Genomic DNA, 22,258 nt, shown 5'->3' on the forward strand with positions numbered 1-22,258 from the left:
TTCCTCTTCCACTTGATTCAGCTAAACACCACAATGGATTCTTTTTACACAAAGGTGGCTGTGAGTGTGTGAATCTCACTAGCCTTTTCCCACTATGTCCTGGAGCTGCTTAAGTGCAGCAATTGAGTCCAGCAGTGAGGAGAACAGGTCCAGACTTGGGCTCACACTTACCAGATATGTGCTTATGGTCATGTAAAACAACTGCTACGTTTTTTGGTTTATATTTTTATATCTGAGAATTGGAGGTGTCATTGCTTCTTACTTCAACTTTTATTGCCCTTTTGTAAAAAGGAAGTATGATTATGCCTGTGTTTCCACAGCACAATCAAATATAAGAAATCACATGCTACCTCTGCCCAACAACTCCCCCTAGACAGAGTCTGCATTCAGGTTAAAGGTACAGGGGAGCTCAGAACCACTGAGTCCAGGTTCCAGGACCTGGGGAAAAGGCTGGAAGTAAAAGGACCATGTAGTGAAGGGATAGGACAAGGGACATGTACAGGGGAGAAAAAAGGAGCTTTGTTTCAGCATCTGGAGTTTATTTTGATGACCTCACTCTTCATATGATGGAAAGGATCACTTTTCATATTATGGGAATGTAAATGTGGTTTTGAGACTGTTATGTGGCTGAAGATTAAGATTCAGTGAAATTTCAGTAATGCACTTATAATTGAGTATTATACTGGAAAATAGAAGCTATCAGGTTATGTGAAGCTAACGATACACACAAGATCATTGACCAGAATTAATGTAATAAAATGCAACCTAACAGTCAATGCACCAAATGCAGAGGTGTGGAAATATTTCACCCATGAAATATGCACCTTGACTTTAGAACAGCATCCTCACAGTGACAAAATTCACTCAATATGTGGATTTGATTTTCCTGCCTGCATCTCCCCTCACAGCACCTCCACCCATAGAGTTTCTGCATGCCTCATACAACACATCCTAACCTTGGAACATGCATATAGTGTTTTCCATAAACCCCAAATCCTGTCACAATGATTGGTGATTTTGTGTCCAGGTCATGTCCTTTTCACTTCATGTTGCTGCCTTACCAACTTGGAACCAGGCAAGTGATAAACTCCTTACCATGATTATTATTTAATGTTTAAATATTATTATTGAATAGCCAGTCTGTGATAATGTTGCTTTCAAGTTCTTTTCATGAGATGATAAGGTAGAAAGACATATTAAGAGAACAGTGGGCCAAAACCAGGAAATATTCAGGTGAGAAAACCAAAGGTAAGTAGTTTGTCCTGCCCCAGTTGTACAGAGGTGACATTTGGTGCTTGGGAAATCATAGGGTTATGACATGATGGCACACACAGGTGCTTTCTGGTTCTGATGGTGGATTATACCAATAATAGCAGTAAATAATATATCCAACAGCACAGAAAACTTACCAAAATTTCACACATAAAGTTACAAATAAGGAATGACAACAATGAGTGGAAAAGGTGGTGGCAAACACACTTCCCTCCATAGATAATTCATAAATCAGCCAGACTCCATTATAACCAACATAGTCAGTAAATATATGCATAATATATTACACAGATATTATTTGTTCCATCCATATGGAATATGCATGTACATAGATTATACATGTACATAAACAACCAAACACAAACACATATATGTATAATATCTTGTAGAAGTGTCACAGTGAACATATTCCCAGAAAAATTCTTGATAATTCACTCAATCTGATTCCTAATTCAACACATTTCCTACCTGAATGTAAAGAAACCAGCTCTTGGCAAGAGGGCACCCCAGGGGCTGTGTTCTCCCAGGTTAAGTCAGCATTCTACTCCCAGGGATCCCCTAAGTTGAGGACATCCCCTCATCCCCTTTCATTTTAGAACAGAGTTACCTCCTGAATGCAAATCACCACGCAGTCAAACAGATGAAGCCACTGCACATACCTACTTAAATTCAGGTTCCACTTAAATCTGCATAACGTTTTCTGGGATTCAAGGTTGTCATCCAGCAGAACATTAAAACCATTTGGTTCTTACTTTTTCTGGTGGCATCTCCCACGTGTGAGCCTTTCAGAGATTCAGACATGAAGTTTATAGGGATGATGCATCTAAGCACATAATCCCTGTGGCTCTCCTTGTCTTCAGGTGTCCTTTCACAGGTGCAAATGAAGGAGTTGGGACCTGTCCTGGTGAAGCCCTCACAGAACCTGTCCCTCACCTGCTCTGTCTCTGGATTCTCTTTAACCAGTAATTCTGTGCACTGGATCCACCAGTCTCCAGGAAAGGGACTAGAGAGGGTTTGCACGGTAAGCAGAGGTGGAAGAACATACTGTAACCCATCTCTTCTGTCCTGGCTGAGCATCATGAAGGATAACTCCAAGGATGAAGTTTTTGTAAAGCTGAGCAGCCTGAGAGCCAAGGAAATGGCCACACATTACTGTGCAAGAGACACAGTGAGAAGAGGTAAGGGTAAGCCCAGACAAACCTCCCATGCACAGTACAGGAGGGGCTGGGCTGCAGGGGACACTCAGGATCAGAAGGGAGCTCTCAGGGGTCATCCCCAGAGGCAGGTGCAGAGAGGGGCTGGGAGGGGTTTCCTGGCCTCACCTGGGGTTCCCTCTTCTTGCTTCACAACATGGAACCATGTAATATGTTACTAGTGCTATGATCTATTCAAGATTCAAACTGAGAAAAGGAGTTCATTGTTGTTGCTAAGTTCATATTTTAATATATACATACATACATACCTACATATTATAAAATGGTTATGCAAAATGTTGTAAGTTGTCTACTCTTCTGAATATGCCTGAAAATGTGAACATAATTTGTATTTACCATCTCTGTGAAATTATCCCCCTAAACATAACTCACATTTCTGAGAATGCTCAGGGAAGTAATCTTCCATTCACCATCATATAGTGCCCCATGACCTCAGGGGAAGAAGGAAGAGGGGGAAAGCCTGGCCCTCCCTAGGAGCAGCTTCCAAGTGCCTCACATGGTTCCTTCTCTCTCATGTGACATTGGAGACCAGGTCACTTTTCCTCTTTTAAAGTCCTTTTTTATTATGTTTCTATTACATAAATGCCATTACAATGTCAAACACATAGCATTTTCAATATACATTTAAAGACATACATACATATGTATATATGTGAAAACAGGAAGTTCATATTGTATCTTTTTTATCCAATTAACATTCCTGTTACAGTTTACATTTAATAAGTACATTTAATTATGCATGTCTGTACCTGTCAGTCATTTATCACACATTATTTTTCTTTAAAATCATCAATATTTTCCTATAAATATGATATCAAGCACACAGCTATATTATTTGAAGGAGTAAGTTAAGCAGGAATACTTTGCCATACTCCTAATGCTCTCCACATAACCACAGGCTTCTGAAGCAGAGATTATTTGGGGGTCCTCACAGGGAGACCAGACCTACTCAGATGTGTACTTTAGCTCTCCCAGCTGAATGCCACCCTCATGTTTGTTTGGTGGATGTCAGTGTATAGAGAATGGTGGGCTATGGGTGCATTCTTTACCTTCTCACAGAGCCTTATTGTAAGGCTTTGTGAAACTGTTCTTGGGTGTGGTCATTTACATGCTCCTTTCTATCCTCCTCAGAGGGAGTTTGGGGACTAGCATGAATTCTGAGTCCTGAATGTACAGTGTCATCTATCCAGTCTCCCACCTCCTCCATCTGTAATGCTTTTCCTTCCATTGTGTCCTCTGCTACTGGGTTTGGTGTTCTACACTGGAGAAAAGGCATTTATTCCTAGAGGAAGAATAGTGGACATTGGAAGAGAGTTTAGGTGGTAGAATCTATCTCCTTTCTAATTTGTATCTGATTTCACCCAAAGGATACACTTCTGTGATGGTTTTCCCTTTTAAATTAATTATTTCATCAGTAGTGGAGTTGGGGAGTTGTGTCTGTGTGAATTTTAGTAGTGATTGCTATTCTCTCTGACAGATATCACAACCACTTGAAAGTGATGACCCTTTTGTGAATTGTTCCCAGTCCTGGAGGAAAACCCTCCAAAACTGTGGGACTCTATCTACATATGTGGCCATTTGGAGTGTCACTCTCTTATATGTTGATCATATCCAGTCTTGAGAAATTGATTAAATAGGTTACCATGCTGTTTTGAAGCTGTTTTGTACAATGTTTAATTCCATCTCTCAATTTTAAAATAATTGCTAAAAGAACAAAAACGCACCTAAAAATAAAATCTGTATCTGTTCTATGTTTACACAAATCTGGTCGCTATTAAGGCCCAGACTGATTAAAATCTAGCATTTATTCAAATAATCCAACTAATTTCTGCATCAAATAACACAGACAACACTGTACAATGTAGTGTCATTCAAGAGAAAGTAAGAAAAGGAATTTTCAGTGTTTTAATTAATTTATTTTAGCCACTGTATTTAATCTAGATTAACTGAGAAAGTATCCCTTTTGGCATAATATGAAAGCACTGTTCATTAAACTGATTTTCACTTAATACTGAACAGTCATCCCTTCTCCCTTCTGTTGTAAATGAATGGTAGTGAGCTAGGAAAAGAGCTACAAATTATTATTTTGGGGGGAAGGTCTTATTAAGAAAAGATTCAATGCTACAATTTGGTGTGATGGGGAGTTGTTAAACAGGAACAAATGTATAATTTGTATCTTTGCTGATTGTTTACTGTGAAGCATTAATACAATCATGTAAGGCAGGGAGCAATATCCGATCATCTCTGTACATGTGCATAACATTATTTAATTGTTCTTCCAAAGTGAATGGTTTAGCTCTACATCAAAAAACAGAAACTGTTTTGTTTAGTTTAGTTTGGATTTGGGAAGCCCTGATAGACAGTGATGATTGATAATTTTATGACAGAACCATTGCCAATGCCTTCAAGTAAACAATAACCTTTTTAAAATTGAACAACTTATTTCTGTGGTAAAATGTCACTTCAATCATTTTCTTAATTTATTTGTAAAACTTATCATGGAATAATGTTAGAAGTACTTCTTATCCTGCATTTGTTTAAAAATCCCCAATTGTGGTGTATGCTTATCTAAAGGCTTCTGCTGAAAGCACAGAAAAGTGGTTCATGTCCATGCAGAGCGCTGTGAACACTTCACATAAATAAGTCATTACAGTAGAAGCAATTCATAAAATTTCCTTTGGGAACATTTTCCAACAAATTAACATACTTGGAAATAATATTTATTTGAGAAGAGAGAGGCCCTTAATGATTTTCTTCACAGACTGAAAACTCTTTACCATAAGACTTCTGAAAAGTCCCAGGAAACAATGCTGCCTGAGTTCTTGGACTTTCACAAGATAATACTCCAACAATGAGTCTAGCCTCTTAGCAGTTTTTTTTTTTTTCCTTCCCTTCAGAACTCAACCATCTTTATAATCTGTGATTGAAGAGACAATGTCTTTCCATTCTCAGGAAACAAAAGTCCATTTCAAGATGACATATATGGTTTTAGGAAAGTGCTGTTACCATATGAAGCGTAATGTGTACTTAAGGACAATAATCTATTTCTCCTTATTAAGGCAACAGTGCTGTCTTGTCAAATGTTTATTTGACTTTTAAAATAAAGTGACAACCTATGGCTCTATTTAATAAATGTTGTCCATTCTCTACCATAAATCTCTAGTAAACATCAATTTAGTCAGTTATGTATTACATGCTTATAATATCTAAAAATAAAAGTTTGATGCAAATAAATTTCCTTTAGTGACAGTATACTGAAAATAGCCTTTTGCTTTAGAAAACCATTAAAATTATTTTAGAAACACAGACAACAGCTAAATTTGATGAATGCAAAGGCTTAATACTGCAAAGTCCATTAGGTCTTTCTTTGTGCCTGTTACAATGAACTGGGTTCATTGCTAGGTGTTTCTAGAATGTGAACGTAAATAAACAGACTTGGTCCACAAACAAGTGGAGCCAAATTTCCCAAAGTCACAGAATAGTTTGCTTAGAAATTAGTATCCAGTACCATTTCAAATAAAATTTGATGTAGTTAGAAAATGTGACTAAATTAGAATTCTAAAAATGCAACAGGTGACACAAAAATGAGAGAGAGACTATTTCCACAGGACAAGAAACCAGAGTGTGTCAAGGGCTGAAAGCCCTCAACAATTACTTTAAATCAGTAACAGAAAATTTCTCTTTGTTTATTAAAAAAAATCTCCAAATACCAAGACAAAACAAGCAGAAACCATAATTGCTATGATTTCTGTCATCCCAGAGGTCAATTCATCCTTCATTTCAGTAAAAAATCAGTGCATATGTTTTGCAGGTAAATTAAAACAGGAAATAGCCCTGTCCTCATATTGCAAGTTTTGTCCAACTGCCATTTTTTTAAGAAAAGTAATCCACATATGGTGATCTGTATGCCAACATGAGAATATCTTCTGTCTTTCTTCCTTTTGGTACAAACTACAGGTGCAAATAAGATGCTTTGGTCCTGACTCCAGACACCCAGAGTGCTGAAGATGGTGTGCACAAAAGGCTGCACACAGATTTCCTGTGTCCAACTTTACACTGAGTTGGTAGGCATAAGCCTAGAGGGCATTGCTACCAGCAGCCACTGACACTAGCAATGTCTTTTTGATTCTGATATAGAAGCCTCTGGCATGCTCTGCCTTCCAGGAAAGAGGTGCATGCATTTGGTGGTTCACTAAGCTTTCTTTGTTTTTTATCTAGTTCTGAAATTGCAAGCAGCATTTCCCTTCTGGCACCAAAAGCAATAATTCCCAGCTCCCTCAGACCCTAATCTGTGAAGGTGAGAAACAGCTGAATATCAATTTCTTGTTGCTGGAAGATCTCTGTATACTTGCCCTGGCCTAGTGTGCTGAAGAGTTCATGGAGATCACAGCCTTTGAAAGAGCTTCCTGCTCAGGTTACAGCTATTGCTTCCTGACACTAAGGAAATACATTCCAGGTAATTGCTACTGCTGAGATAGTGCTCCATTGATATTTTTATGCCTGGCACTGCCAACAGAAGCTGAAAATTCACTGTGATTTGCAGGCCTTAGTCCATTTTGGGATCTCCAGTTACCCAAATCATTTCCACTTCCCAAGTGTTCACAACTGTTGGTGTTCAAGAGGGACAGTAATGTGCCCTCATAAGTGGTTGACATTGTGGGTTTATAGCACATGATAGGCTCTTCTAAACCCCTTGGTAGTTTCAGCTTTCATGGGTTAGGAAACCCCAGGCCACTCCAGGTATTTGTGGCCTCAGTTGCCACAGATTTCTTTAACATTGCTTTGGTTGTTATTAGCTACTTCTGTTTATATTCAAATGCAATATGTTGATACATGACTGTCATAGGACAAGGAAGGCTCATTCAGAGTTCTGCTCAGCAGCAGCCACACTCTCTACAGCACGCTCACTCTCAGGAAACTTCTTGTAAGCCAAAGCCTTTCTGAAGCACCCAGCTCAGGTTCTGAGAGCAACCTGTCAGTGTGTGAGTGCTGTTGAACAGTTCTACTGCTTGCCTCATGGCATGGGAACCTTGGAGGGACTCATCTCCTGTTTGAAGTCAAATGCATTTGCAAAATGGGAAGGACTTTGGGGCATGCCTGATTCAATGAAAGAATCATTACACCATTCTGGAGGGTTTGATTTGGGTGATGCTTGCTCAGACCCAATTGTCTGTCTGGATGGATCACCATGATTTGCATTCAGAACATTTTTCCAAATGCTTAAGAGGATATTGCATCATATTTTACATTTGGAGATTGGGCATGTCCATTTAAATGAGCTAAGATTTTTTGCCTTCTGTCTGCATACTGTTGATATAGAAATCTGTAGGAGTCAAAGCTGGGGATGGAACTGTGTGACCATAGGTGGGCACTCCAAACAACAAAATATTGGTTAACATGGATGGAATCATCAGGTTGGTATAGCAGAAAAATCTGTGGCACTTGATGTATTAGCAAGTGGGGGTGCCCATAATTTGGGGCTGTGAGTACCAGAACTTGGACTTTGCAAAGGCTGATTGAGCTATTAAGAGCACTCAAGAGTGAGTCTGGGGTGGTTGAAGTGTTTAGAAATAAGGTAGAGTGTCCCAAAAAAACCTCATCCAGTGAGCCTGAGGCCTACTGAAGCTAAGATATCCAGACTGGAACACACCAGTTTGGCAGGTCATGATGCTGAGGATGCACTGGTTGTTATGGTAACCTGACTGCTTTCAAGTTCCAGGGGACATTTCCTTGTTTCATGCCTATTTAAGGCATTACACTCAATAGTTTTTGCAATCACAGGCTTGCTTTGTGGTTTTGGCTTTGATTTAATGAAACCGTCAATCTGTTTCATCAACTGAGCAATGATTTCTGGATCTATATGAATTTCTTCCTTCATATCAAACATCATCACATGAGGAAAACAATCCATGAGATGCTGTCTTGTAAGATAGACAGACACAGTTGTGCCCTGGAGGGAGATAGTGGATTCCTTCTGTGGGTTACTGAGAACAGAAAACTGGATCTGAGCACTGTTCTCTGCATGGTGTTTCTCCCATTTTGACACAAAATGAAGAGATGATGTTGAGCTGCAATATCTAGTTGTGTTCTCACAGGAATTGCAGATGCCAGCCTCCCAGAAAGATGTTCTGTCACCATGGGCATTTCTTCCTTCACAGAGCTAGTGTTATCCTGAGACCCTCATACTATGGCAGTAGAAACATACTTTCAGGAACACTGTTTAAATGATATTAAAATGTATATTTTTGGTATATGCTGAATAGAGGGGGAAATAGGTTTGGTTATTCCTGTTGGAATCTGGAAAGTGGATATGGCATCCTGTTTCTTCCATTACTTTTTTTGTTATTCATTTTACTGAGGCATATTCATATACCATGCAGTCATATAAAACAAATCATACATTCAATTTTTCACAGTACCATTAAATAGTTGTACATTGATCACTGAAATCAATCCCTGACACCTTTATTACCACACACACACAAATAACAAGAATAATAATTAAAGTGAAAAAGAACAATTAAAGTAAAAGAACACTGGATGCCTTTGTTTGTTTCCTTCCCCCATTTTTCCACTCATCCATCCATAGACTAGACAAAGGGGACGGTCATCTATATTGTGCATAAGAGTGACCACCAGAGTGACCTCTTGGCTCATTTTGGAATCCCTCTGCCACTGAAGCCTATTTCATTTCCTTTCATTTCCCCCTTTTGGTGAAGAAGATGGTCTCCATCCCATGATGCCAGGTCTACATTCCTCCCTGGGAGTCATATTCCACATTGCCAGGGAGATTCACTCTCCTGGGTGTCTGATCCCACATAGGGGGGAGGGCAGTGATTTCACCTTTCAAGTTGGCTTAGCTAGAGAGAGAGGGCCACATCTGAGCAACAAAGAGGCATTCAGGAGAAGGCCCTTAGGCACAAATTCAGGAAGTCCTAGCATCTCCTTTGCAGCAACAGTCTTCCCAAGGGCAAGTCCTGTGGTAGAGGGTTCAACCCATCAAACCACCAGTCCCCTACGTCTGTGAGCACATCAGCAACCATCATGGTGGGGCAGGCCAATACCCCTGCATTCTCCACCAGCACCTCAAGGGGGCTGTGCATATTTTTTGCTTTTTTAACTTTTTTTTAAATCAACTGTATAAAAAATAAAAAAATTAAAAAAATTCAGAAAACATACAGTAAAAGAACGTTTCAAAGAGACTGTAACAAGACAGTAAGAAAAAGACAACCTGATAACTACTTTACTACCAACATTTTCCTTCTCTACCCCAAGAAAGTAACCTAATATAGCAACATTTCTGTAAACTTGTTCCTACTATACTCATCAGAAATTAACAGACCATAGGTATTCCTGGGCATTCCCAGAATGTTAAAATTTACCCATGATAGCTTATCTGTTCTTATTGGATTATCATTCCCCCATCCTTAATTGCTCTCTATTGCTAGTTCCCCTACATTCTACATTATAAACAATTTGTTTTACATTTGTCAAAGTTCACATTAGTGATAGCATATAATATTTGTCTTTTTGTGCCTGGCTTATTTCACTCAACATAATGTCTTCAGGGTTCATCCATGTTGTCATGTTTCACGGCATCATTCCTTCTTACTGCCGCGTAGTATTCCATCATGTGTATATACCACATTTTATTTATCCACTCATCTGTTGAAGGACATTTGGGTTGTTTCCATCTCTTAGCAATTGTGAATAATGCTGTTAGGAACATTGGCATGCAGATATCTGTTCATATCACTGCCTTCCAATCTTCTGGATATATACTGAGAAGTGCAATCACTGGATCAAAGGGTAACTCTATATCTAGTTTTCTAAGGAACTGCCAGACTGACTTCCAGAGTGACTGAACCATTATACAGTCCCACCAACAATGAATAAAAGTTCCAATTTCTCCACATCCCCTCCAGCATTTGTAGTTTCTTGTTTGTTTAATGGCAGCCATTCTAATTGGTGTGAGATGGTATCTCAATGTGGTCTTAATTTGCAACTCTTTAATAGCTAGTGAAGCTGAACATTTTTTCATGTGTTTCTTGGTCATTTGTATTTCCTCTTTAGAGAACTGTCTTTTCATATCTTTTGCCGATTTTATAATTGGGCTGTCTGTACTATCATCATTGAGTTGTAGGATTTCTTTATATATGCAATATATCAGTCTTTTGTTAGATACATGGTTTCCAAAATTTTTTCCCATTGAGTTGGCTGCCTCTTTATGTTTTTGACAAATTCCTTTGAGGTGCAGAAACTTCTAAGCTTGAGGAGTTCCCATTTATCTATTTTTTTTTTTTTTCTTTTCTTGCTTGTGCTTTGGGTGTAAAGTCTAGGAAGTGGCTGCCTAATACAAGGTCTGGAAGATGTTTCCCTGCATTATCTTCTAGGAGTTTTATGGTACTTTTTTTTTTTAATCATTTTATTGAGATATATTCACATACCACGCAGTCATACAAAACAAATCGTACTTTCGATTGTTTACAGTACCATTACATAGTTGTACATTCATCACCCAAATCAATCCCTGACACCTTCATTAGCACACACACAAAAATAACAAGAATAATAATTAGAGTGAAAAAGAGTAATTGAAGTAAAAAAGAACACTGGGTACCTTTGTCTGTTTGTTTCCTTCCCCTATTTTTCTACTCATCCATCCATAAACTAGACAAAGTGGAGTGTGGTCCTTATGGCTTTCCCAATCCCATTGTCACCCCTCATAAGCTACGTTTTTATACATCTGTCTTCGAGATTCATGGGTTCTGGGTTGTAGTTTGATAGTTTCAGGTATCCACCACCAGCTACCCCAATTCTTTAGAACCTAAAAAGGGTTGTCTAAAGTGTGCGTAAGAGTGCCCACCAGAGTGACCTCTCGGCTCGTTTTGGAATCTCTCTGCCACTGAAGCTTATTTCATTTCCTTTCACATCCCCCTTTTGGTCAAGAAGATGTTCTCCGTCCCACGATGCCGGGTCTACATTCCTCCCCGGGAGTCATATTCCACGTTGCCAGGGAGATTCACTCCCCTGGGTGTCTGATCCCACGTAGGGGGGAGGGCAGTGATTTCACCTTTCAAGTTGGCTTAGCCAGAGAGAGAGGGCCACATCTGAGCAACAAAGAGGCATTCAGGAGGAGACTCTTAGGCACAAATATAGGGAGGCCTAGCCTCTCCTTTGCAGCAACTGTCTTCCTAAGGGTAAAACTTATGGTAGAGGGCTCAACCCATCAAACCACCAGTCCCCTATGTCTGTGGTCATGTTAGCAACCATGGAGGTGGGGTAGGCGAATACCCCTGCATTCTCCACAGGCTCCTCAAGGGGGCACTACATCATTTTTTTTTTCCTTGTTTTTCTTTCTTTCTTTTTTTTTTTTTAACTTTCCCTTCTTTTTTAAATCAACTGTATGAAAAAAAAAGTTAAAAAGAAAACAAACATACAGTAAAAGAACATTTCAAAGAGACCATAACAAGGGAGTAAGAAAAAGACAACTAACCAAAGATAACTGCTTAACTTCCAACATGTTCCTACTTTACCCCAAGAAAGTTACATAATATAGCAATCTTTCTGTGAACTTGTTCCTACTATATCCATCAGAAATTAACAGACCATAGTCATTTCTGGGCATCCCCAGAACGTTAAAAAGCTTATCTGTTCTTCTTGGATTATTGTTCCCCCTTACTTAATTACTCTCTACTGCTAGTTCCCCTACATTCTACATTATAAACCCGTTTGTTTTACATTTTTGAAAGTTCACATTAGTGGTAGCATATAATATTTCTCTTTTTGTGCCTGGCTTATTTCACTCAGCATTATGTCTTCAAGGTTCATCCATGTTGTCATATGTTTCACGAGATCGTTCCTTCTTACTGACGCGTAGTATTCCATCGTGTGTATATACCACATTTTATTTATCCACTCATCTGTTGAAGGACATTTGGGTTGTTTCCATCTCTTGGCAATTGTGAATAATGCTGCTATGAACATTGGCGTGCAGATATCTGTTCGTGTCACTGCTTTCCGATCTTCCGGGTATATACCGAGAAGTGCAATCGCCGGATCGAATGGTAGCTCTATATCTAGTTTTCTAAGGAACTGCCAGACTGACTTCCAGAGTGGCAGAACCATTATACAGTCCCACCAACAGTGAATAAGAGTTCCAATTTCACCACATCCCCTCCAGCATTTGTAGTTTCCTGTTTGTTTAATGGCAGCCATTCTAACCGGTGTTAGATGGTATCTCATTGTGGTTTTAATTTGCATCTCTCTAATAGCTAGTGAAGCTGAACATTTTTTCATGTGTTTCTTGGCCATTTGTATTTCCTCTTCAGAGAACTGTCTTTTCATATCTTTTGCCCATTTTATAATTGGGCTGTCTGTACTATTGTCATTGAGTTGTAGGATTTCTTTGTATATGCAAGATATCAGTCTTTTGTCAGATACATGGTTTCCAAAATTTTTTTCCCATTGAGTTGGCTGCCTCTTTACCTTTTTGAGAAATTCCTTTGAGGTGCAGAAACTTCTAAGCTTGAGGAGTTCCCATTTATCTATTTTCTCTTTTGTTGCTTGTGCTTTGGGTGTAAAGTCTAGGAAGTGGCCGCCTAATACAAGGTCTTGAAGATGTTTTCCTACATTATCTTCTAGGAGTTTTATGGTACTTTCTTTTATATTGAGATCTTTGGTCCATTTTGAGTTAATTTTTGTGTAGGGGGTGAGGTAGGGGTCCTCTTTCATTCTTTTGGATATGGATATCCAACTCTCCCAGCCCCTATTTGTTGAAAAGACCATTATGGCTCAGTTCAGTGACTTTGGGGGCCTTATCAAAGATCAGTCGGCCATAGATCTGAGGGTCTATCTCTGAATTCTCAATTCAATTCCATTGATCTATATGTCTATCTTTGTGCCAGTACCATGCTGTTTTGGCAACTGTGGCTTTATAATAAGCTTCAAAGTCAGGGAGTGTAAGTCCTCCCACTTCGTTTTTCTTTTTTAGAGTGTCTTTAGCAATTCGAGGCATCTTCCCTTTCCAAATAAATTTGATAACTAGCTTTTCCAAGTCTGCAAAGTAGGTTGTTGGAATTTTGATTGGGATTGCATTGAATCTGTAGATGAGTTTGGGTAGAATTGACATCTTAATGACATTTAGCCTTCCTATCCATGAACATGGAATATTTTTCCATCTTTTAAGGTCCCCTTCTATTTCTTTTAGTAGAGTTATGTAGTTTTCTTTGTATAGGTCTTTTACATCTTTGGTTAAGTTGATTCCTAGGTACTTGATTTTTTTAGTTGCTATTGAAAATGGTATCTTTTTCTTGAGTGTCTCTTCAGTTTGTTCATTTCTAGCATATAGAAACATTACTGACTTATGTGCATTAATCTTGTATCCCACTACTTTGCTAAATTTGTTTATTAGCTCTAGTAGCTGTATCGTCGATTTCTCAGGGTTTTCTAGATATAAGATCATATCGTCTGCAAACAATGACAGTTTTACTTCTTCTTTTCCAATTTGGATGCCTTTTATTTCTTTATCTTGCCGGATTGCCCTGGCTAGCACTTCCAGCACAATGTTGAATAACAGTGGTGACAGCGGGCATCCTTGTCTTGTTTCTGATATTAGAGGGAAGGCTTTCAGTCTCTCACCATTGACTACTATGCTGGCTGTGGGTTTTTCATATATGCTCTTTATCATGTTGAGGAAGTTTCCTTCAATTCCTACCTTTTGAAGTGTTTTTATCAAAAACGGATGTTGGATTTTGTCAAATGCTTTTTCAGCATCTATTGAGATGATCAATTGATTTTTCCCTTTCGAGTTTTTAATGTGTTGTAATACATTGATTGTTTTTCTTATGTTGAACCATCCTTGCATGCCTGGAATGAACCCCACTTGGTCATGGTGTATGATTTTTTTAATGTGTCTTTGGATACGAATTGCAAGTATTTTGTTGAGGATTTTTGCATCTATATTCATTAGGGAGATTGGCCGGTAGTTTTCCTTTTTTTTTAGCATCTTTGCCTGGTTTTGGTATTAGATTGATGTTAGCTTCATAAAATGAGTTAGGTAGTGTTCCATTTTCTTCAATGTTTTGAAAGAGTTTGAGTAAGATTGGTGTCAGTTCTTTCTGGAAAGTTTGGTAGAATTCCCCTGTGAAGCCATCTGGCCCTGGGCATTTATTTGTGGGAAGATTTTTGATGACTGATTGGATCTCTTTGCTTGTGATGCATTGGTTGAGTTCTTCTATTTCTTCTCTGGTCAGTCTAGGTTGTTCATATGTTTCCAGGAAATTGTCCATTTCTTCTACATTGTCCAGTTTATTGCCATACAGTTGTTCATAATATCCTCTTATAATTTTTTTAATTTCTTCAGGATCTGCAGTTATGTCACCTTTTTCATTCATTATTTTGTTTATATGGGTCTTCTCTCTTTTTGATTTTGTCAGTCTAGCTAGGGGCTTGTCAATCTTGTTGATCTTTTCAAAGAACCAACTTTTGGTGATATTTATCCTCTCTATTGCTTTTTTTGTTCTCTATGTCATTTATTTCTGCTTTAATCCTTGTTATTTCTCTTCTTCTACTTGGTTTAGGATTGGTTTGCTGTTCATTTTCTAGCTTCTTCAGTTGATCCATTAGTTCTTTGATTTTGGCTCTTTCTTCCTTTTTAATATATGCATTTAGTGCTATAAATTTCCCCCTTAGCACTGCTTTTGCTGCATCCCATAGGTTTTGGTATGTTGTGTTCTCATTTTCATTCGTCTCTATATATTTAGCAATTTCTCTTGCTATTTCTTCTTTAACCCACTGATTGTTTAGGAGTGTGTTGTTTAACCTCCAGGTATTTGTGAATTTTCTAAGTCTCTGATGGTTATTGACTTCTAATTGTATTCCATTGTGGTCAGAGAATGTGCTTTGAATAATTTCAATCTTTTTAAATTTATTGAGGCTTGTTTTATGTCCCAGCATATGATCTATTCTGGAGAAAGTTCCATGAGCACTAGAAAAGTATGTGTATCCTGGTGATTTGGGATGTAATGTCCTGTATATGTCTGTTAAATCTAATTCATTTATCAGATTGTTTAGGTTTTCAATTTCCTTATTGGTCTTCTGTCTGGTTGATCTATCTATAGGAGAGAGTGATGTGTTGAAGTCTCCCACAATTATTGTGGAAACATCAATTGCTTCCTTTAGTTTTGCCAGTGTTTCTCTCATGTATTTTGTGGCACCTTGATTTGGTGCATAGACATTTACGATTGTTATTTCTTCTTGCTGAATTGCCCCTTGTATTAGTATGTAGTGGCCTTCTTTGTCTCTCAAAACATCCCTGCATTTGAAGTCTATTTTATCTGAGATTAATATTGCTACACCTGCTTTCTTTTGGCTGTAGCTTGCATGAAATATTTTATTCCATCCTTTCACTTTCAGTTTCTTTGTGTCCCTGTGTCTAAGATGAGTCTCTTGTATGCAACATATTGATGGTTCATTTTTTTTGATCCATTCTGCGAATCTATATCTTTTAATTGGGGAGTTTAATCCATTTACATTCAACGTTATAACCATGAAGGCATTTCTTGAATCAGCCATCTTATCCTTTGGTTTATGTTTGCCATATTTTTCCCCTCTCTCTATTAATATCCTTTATTGTACCCATACCGAATCTCTTTAGTACTGAACCTTTCTCCAAGTCTCTCTGTCCTGTCTTTGTTTCTCTGTCTGTAGGGCTCCCTTTAATATCTCCAGTAGGGCAGGTCTCTTGTTAGCAAATTCTCTCAGCATTTGTTTGTCTGTGAAAAATTTAAGCTCTCCCTCAAATTTGAAGGAGAGCTTTGCTGGATAAAGTATTCTTGGCTGGAAGTTTTTCTCACTCAGAATTTTAAATATATCGTGCCACAGCCATCTCGCCTCCATGGTGGCTGCTGAGTAGTCACTACTTAGTCTTATGCTGTTTCCTTTGTATGTGGTGAATTGCTTTTCTCTTGCTGTTTTCAGAACTTGCTCCTTCTCTTCTGTGTTTGACAGTGTGATCAGTATATGTCTTGGAGTGGGTTTATTTGGATTTATTCTATTTGGGGTTCGCTGAGCATTTATGATTTGTGTATTTATGTTGTTTAGAAGATTTGGGAAGTTTTCCCCAACAATTTCTTTGAATACTCTTCCTAGACCTTTACCCTTTTCTTCCCCTTCTGGGACACCAATGAGTCTTATATTTGGACGTTTCATATAATCTATCATATCCCTGAGGTCCATTTCGATTTTTTCAATTTTTTTCCCCATTCTTTCTTTTATGCTTTCATTTTCCATTCTGTCATTTTCCAGGTCACTGATTCGTTGTTCAACTTCCTCTAGTCTTGTACTATGAGTGTCCAGAATCTTTTTAATTTGGTCAACAGTTTCTTTAATTTCCATAAGATCACCCATTTTTTTATTTAGTCTTGCAATGTCTTCTTTATGCTCTTCTAGAGTCTTCTTGATTTCCTTCATATCCCGTACAATGGTCTCATTGTTCATCTTTAGTTCTTTGAGTAGCTGCTCTAAGTGCTGTGTCTCTTCTGGTCTTTTGATTTGGGTGCTTGGGCTTGGGTTATCCATATCGTCTTGTTTTTTCATATGCTTTATAATTTTCTGTTGTTTTTGGCCTCGTGGCATTTGCTGAACTTGATAGGGTTCTTTTAGAGTTTGTAGACCTATTGAAGCCTTATCTCTAATTTATCAGATCTACAGCTTCGTGGAGTACACTTTCTCTAACTAACCAGCAGGTGGCATCCACGAGCCACCTGTTCTCCACAAGCCAGTTCTCCCCTGCTTAGCCTTTTTGGTGAGTGGGGGAGTGAGTCTTGTGGGGCCCAATTGGTGTACCAAGCTTGCGTGTGTAGTTGGTGTTGCCTGCCCTGTATGTGGGGCGTGTTTCTGGGCAGTCGGGGAGGGGGGGTGGCCCTAACAATCAAATCTCCCTGGTGATCCTAGAGTTTTAAAGCTGGTGCAATAGTCTAATCCTTCAGTTCAGTCCGGCCGCAGTTTGTCTCTGCCACTGACCAACAAGTCCTTGGTATTGGCGTATGGCTCCTGAGACTTGCAAGTGGGCCCCTCTTCCAGGCTGTGCACCCCGGGTCCTCTCCCCCAGGCTTTTAAGCATGCATGCTTATGGACAAGAAGAAGATGTAGAAATGAGCTGGTTACTCTGATGCCTCCAGACTTCAAATCAAAGGAAAGACAGTGTAGCATGGAGAATCAGCAAGAACTACCATCCAACATGGCTACGTCACAAAGGGAAATCGATCTGCTGGACACGTGAGTCATGAAGAGGGTGCTTGGCTAACTTTCAGTAAGTTAGAATCTTCCTTAAGAAGCTGTTTTAGCTTTCTTCCTTGCCTTATATTAGCAGTGTTTGGTGAAAATGAAGGCCATAAGCAGGGTACTTTTTTATATATTGAGATCTTTGAATCATTTGGAGTTAATTTTTGTGTAGGATGTGAGGTAGGGGTCCTCTTTCATTCTTTTGGATATGGATATCCAAGTCTCCCAGCCCCATTTGTTGAAAAGACCATTATGACCCAGTTCGGTGACTTTGGGGACCTTATCAAAGATCAGTTGGCCATAGATCTGGGGGTATATCTCTGAGTTCTCAATTCAAATCCATTGCTCAATATGTCTATCTTTGTGACAGTACCATGATGTTTTTACAATAGTGAATTTATAATAAGCTTCAAAGTCAGGGAGTGTATGTCCTTCCAATTTGTTTTTCTTTTTTGCTGTCTTTAGCAATTCAAGGCATCTTCCCTTTCCAAATAAATTTGATTTCTAGCTTTTCCAAGTCTGCAAAGTACATTGTTGGAATTTTGATTGGGATTGCATTCAATCTGTAGATGAGTTTGGGTAGAATTGACATCTTAATGACATTTAGCCTTCCTATCCATGAACATGGAATATTTTTTCATCTTTTAAGGTCCCCTTCTATTTCTTTTAATAGAGTTATGTAGTTTTCTTTGTATAGGTCTTTTACATCTTTGGTTAAGTTTATTCCTAGGGACTTGATTTTTTTAGTTGCTATTGAAAATGGTATCTTTTTCTTGAGTGTCTCTTCAGTTTGTTCATTTCTAGCATATAGAAACATTACTGACTTATGTGCATTAATCTTGTATCCCACTACTTTGCTAAATATTTTTATTAGCTCTAGTAGCTGTATTGTCGATTTCTCAGGGTTTTCCAGATATAAGATCATATCATCTGCAAACAATGACAGTTTTACTTCTTCCTTTCCAATTTGGATGCCTTTTATTTCTTTGTCTTTCTGGATTGCCCTGGCTAGCACTTCCAGCACAATGTTGAATAACAGTGGTGATAGTGGGCATCCTTATCTTGTTCCTGATCTTAGAGGGAAGGCTTTCAGTCTTTCACCATTGAGTACTATGTTGGCTGTGGGTTTTTCATATATGCTCTTTATCATATTGAGGAAGTTTCCATCAATTCCTACCTTTTGAAGTGTTTTTATCAAAAAGTGATGTTGGATTTTGTCGAATGCTTTTTCAGCATCTATTGAGATGATTATTTGACTTTTACCTTTTGATTTGTTAATGTGTTGTAATACATTGATTGATTATCTTATGCTCAAACATCCTTGCATGCCTGGAATGAACCCCACTTTGTCAGGGTGTATGAGTTTTTTAATGTGTCTTTGGATTCGATATGCAAGTATTTTGTTGAGGATGTTTGCATCTATTTTCATTGGGGAGATTGGCCAGCAGTTTTCCTTTTTTTTTAGCATCTTTGCCTGGTTTTGTTATTAGATTGATCTTAGTTTCATAAAATGAGTTAGATAGTGTTCCATTTTCTTCGAAGTTTTGAAAGAGTTTAAGTAAGATTGGTGTCAGTTCATTTTGGAGAGTTTGGTAGAGATCCCCTGTGAAGCCATCTGGCTCTCGTCATTTTTGGGGGAAGCTTTTTGATGACTGATTGAATCTCTTTGCTTATGATTGGTTGGTTGTGGTCTTCTGTTTCTTCTTTGGTCAGTTTAGGTTGTTCATATGTTTCCAGGAAATTGTCCATTTCCTCTACATTGTCCAGTTTGTTGCCATACAGATGTTCATAGCATCCTCTTACAATTTTATTAACTTCCTTGGGATCTGCAGTAATGTCACCTTTCTCATTCATTATTTTGTTTATATGGGTCTTCTTCTTTTTGACTTTGTCAGTCTAGCTAGGGGCTTGTCAATCTTGTTGATCTTTTCAAAGAACCAACTTTTGGTGTTATTTATCCACTCCATTTCTTTTTTCTCTATGTCATTTATTTTTGCTTTAATCCTTTTCACTTCTTTTCTTCTACTTGGTTTAGGATTGGTTTGCTGTTCATTTTCTAGCTTCTTCGGTTGATCCCTTAGTTCTTTGATTTTTGCTATTTCTTCCTTTTTAATATATGCATTTAGTGCTATAAATTTCCCCCTCAGTACCACTTTTGCTGCATCCCATAGGTTTTGGTATGTTGTGTTCTCATTTTCATTTGTCTTTATATATTTAGCAATTTCTCTTGCTATTTCTTCTTTAACCCACTAATTGTTTAGGAGTGTGTTGTTTAACCTCAAGATATTTGTGAATTTTCTAAGTCTCTTGTTGTTATTGTCTTCTAATTGTATTACATTGTATTCAGAGAATGTGCTTTGAATAATTTCAATCTTTTTAAATTTATTGAGGGTTGTTTTATGTCCCAGCATATGATCTATTCTGGAGAAAGTTCCATGAGCACTAGAGAATAATGTGTATTCTGGTCATTTGGAATGCAATGTTCTATATATGTCTGTTAAATCCAATTCATTTATCAGATTGTTAAGGTTTTCAATATCCTTATTGGTCTTCTGTCTGATTGATCTGACTATAGGAGAAAGTGATGTGTTGAAGTCTCCCACAATTATTGTGGAAACATCAATTGCTTCCTTTAGTTTTGCCAGTATGTCTCTCATGTATTTTGTGGCACCTTGATTGGGTGCATAAACATTTATGATTGCTATTTCTTCCTGTTGAATTGCCCCTTTTAATAGTATGTAGTGGCATTCTTTGTCTCTTATAACATCCTTGCATTTAAAGTCTATTTTAACTGAAATTACTATTGCTACACCTGCTTTCTTTGGCTGTAGCTTGCATGAAATATTTTTTCCATCATTTCACTTTCAATTTCTTTGTGTCCCTGTGTCTAAGATGAGTCTCATGTATGCAACATATTGATGGTTCATGTTTTTGATCCTTTCTGTGAATCCATATCTTTTAATTAAGCTATTTATATTCAATGTTATAACCATGAAGGCATTTCTTGAATCAGCCATCTTATCCTTTGTTTTATGTTTGTCATATATATTTTTCCCACTCTCTATTAATATCCTTTAATGTACCCATCCTGAATCTCTTTAATACTGAACTATTCTCCATGTCTCTCTCTCCTTTCTTTGTTTCTCTGTCTGTAGGTTCCCCTTTAGTATCTCCAGTAAGGCAGGTCTCTTGTTAGTATATTCTCTCAGCATTTCTTTGTCTGTGAAAAATTTAAGCTCTCCCTCAAATTTGAAGGAGAGCTTTGCTGGATAAAGTATAGTTGGTAGGAAATTTTTCTCACTCAGAATTTTAAATATGTCATGCCACTGCCTTCTTGCCACCATGGTGGCTGCTGAGTAGTCACTACTTAGTCTTATGCTGTTTCCTTTGTATGTGGTGAATTGCTTTTCTCTTGCTGCTTTCAGAACTTGCACCTTCTCTTCTTTATTTGACAGTGTGTTCAGAATATGTCTCAGAGTGGGTTTATTTGGATTTATACTATTTGGAGTTCGCTAGACATTTATGATTTGTGTATTTATGGTGTTTAGAAGACTTGGGAAGTTTTCCCCAACAATTTCTTTGAATACTCTTCCTAGACCTTTACCCTTCTCTTCCCCTTCTGGGACACCAATGAGTCTTATATTTGGATGTTTTATATTATCTATCATATCCCTGAGGTCTGTTTCAATTTTTTTTCAATTGTTTCCCCATTCTTTCTTTTGTTCTTTCATTTTCCAGTCTGTCATCTTCCAGGTCACTGATTTGTTTTTCAAATTCCTCCAGTCTTGTACTATGAGTATCCAGAATCTTTTAAATTTGTTCAGCAGTTTCTTTAATTTCCATAAGTTCATCTGTTTTTTATTTACTCTTGCAATGTCTTCTTCATGCTCTTCTAGGGTCTTCTTGATGTCCTTTATATCTTGTGCCATGCTCTTCTTCATGTCCTTTATATCCTGTGCCATGGTCTCATTGTTCATCTTTAGTACTTTGGTTAATTGCTCCAGGTACTGTGTCTCCTCTGACCTTTTGAATTGGGTGCTTGGGCTTGGGTTTTCCATATGTCTGGTTTTTTTATATGCTTTAAAATTTTCTGTTGTTTTTGGCCTCCTGGCATTTGCTTAACTTGATAGGTTCTTTTAGGATTTGTAGACTGTTTGAAATCCTTATCTCTAATTTGTCAGATCTACAGCTTCATGGATTACACTTTAACTAAACAGCAGATGGCATCCACGAGCAACCTGAATCCCTCAAGGCTGTTTTCCCCACTTTGTCTTTGTGGTGTGTGGGGGAGTGAGTCTTGTGGGGTCCAATTGGTGTTGCCTGCCCTGTATATGGGGCATGTGTCTGGGTGGCCAGGTATGGGGAGGTGGCTCTAATAATCAAATCTCCCTGGTGTTCCTGGAGTTTTAAAGCCACTGCAATAGTCTAATCCTTCAGTTCAGTCCTGCCACATTTTTTCTCTTCCACTGAACCACAAGTCCTTGGTA

The 22,258-nt window shown here is 38.2% G+C and overlaps 1 pseudogene; it reads right to left on the bottom strand.

The window, feature by feature from the left end:
• Positions 1 to 6,575: 6,575 nt before the first annotated feature.
• LOC119515985 overlaps positions 6,576 to 22,258 on the bottom strand; it is a 59,173-nt pseudogene continuing 43,490 nt past the window's right edge.

Source organism: Choloepus didactylus, chromosome 19 (genome assembly GCF_015220235.1).
Source record: "Choloepus didactylus isolate mChoDid1 chromosome 19, mChoDid1.pri, whole genome shotgun sequence".
NCBI lineage: Eukaryota > Metazoa > Chordata > Mammalia > Pilosa > Megalonychidae > Choloepus > Choloepus didactylus.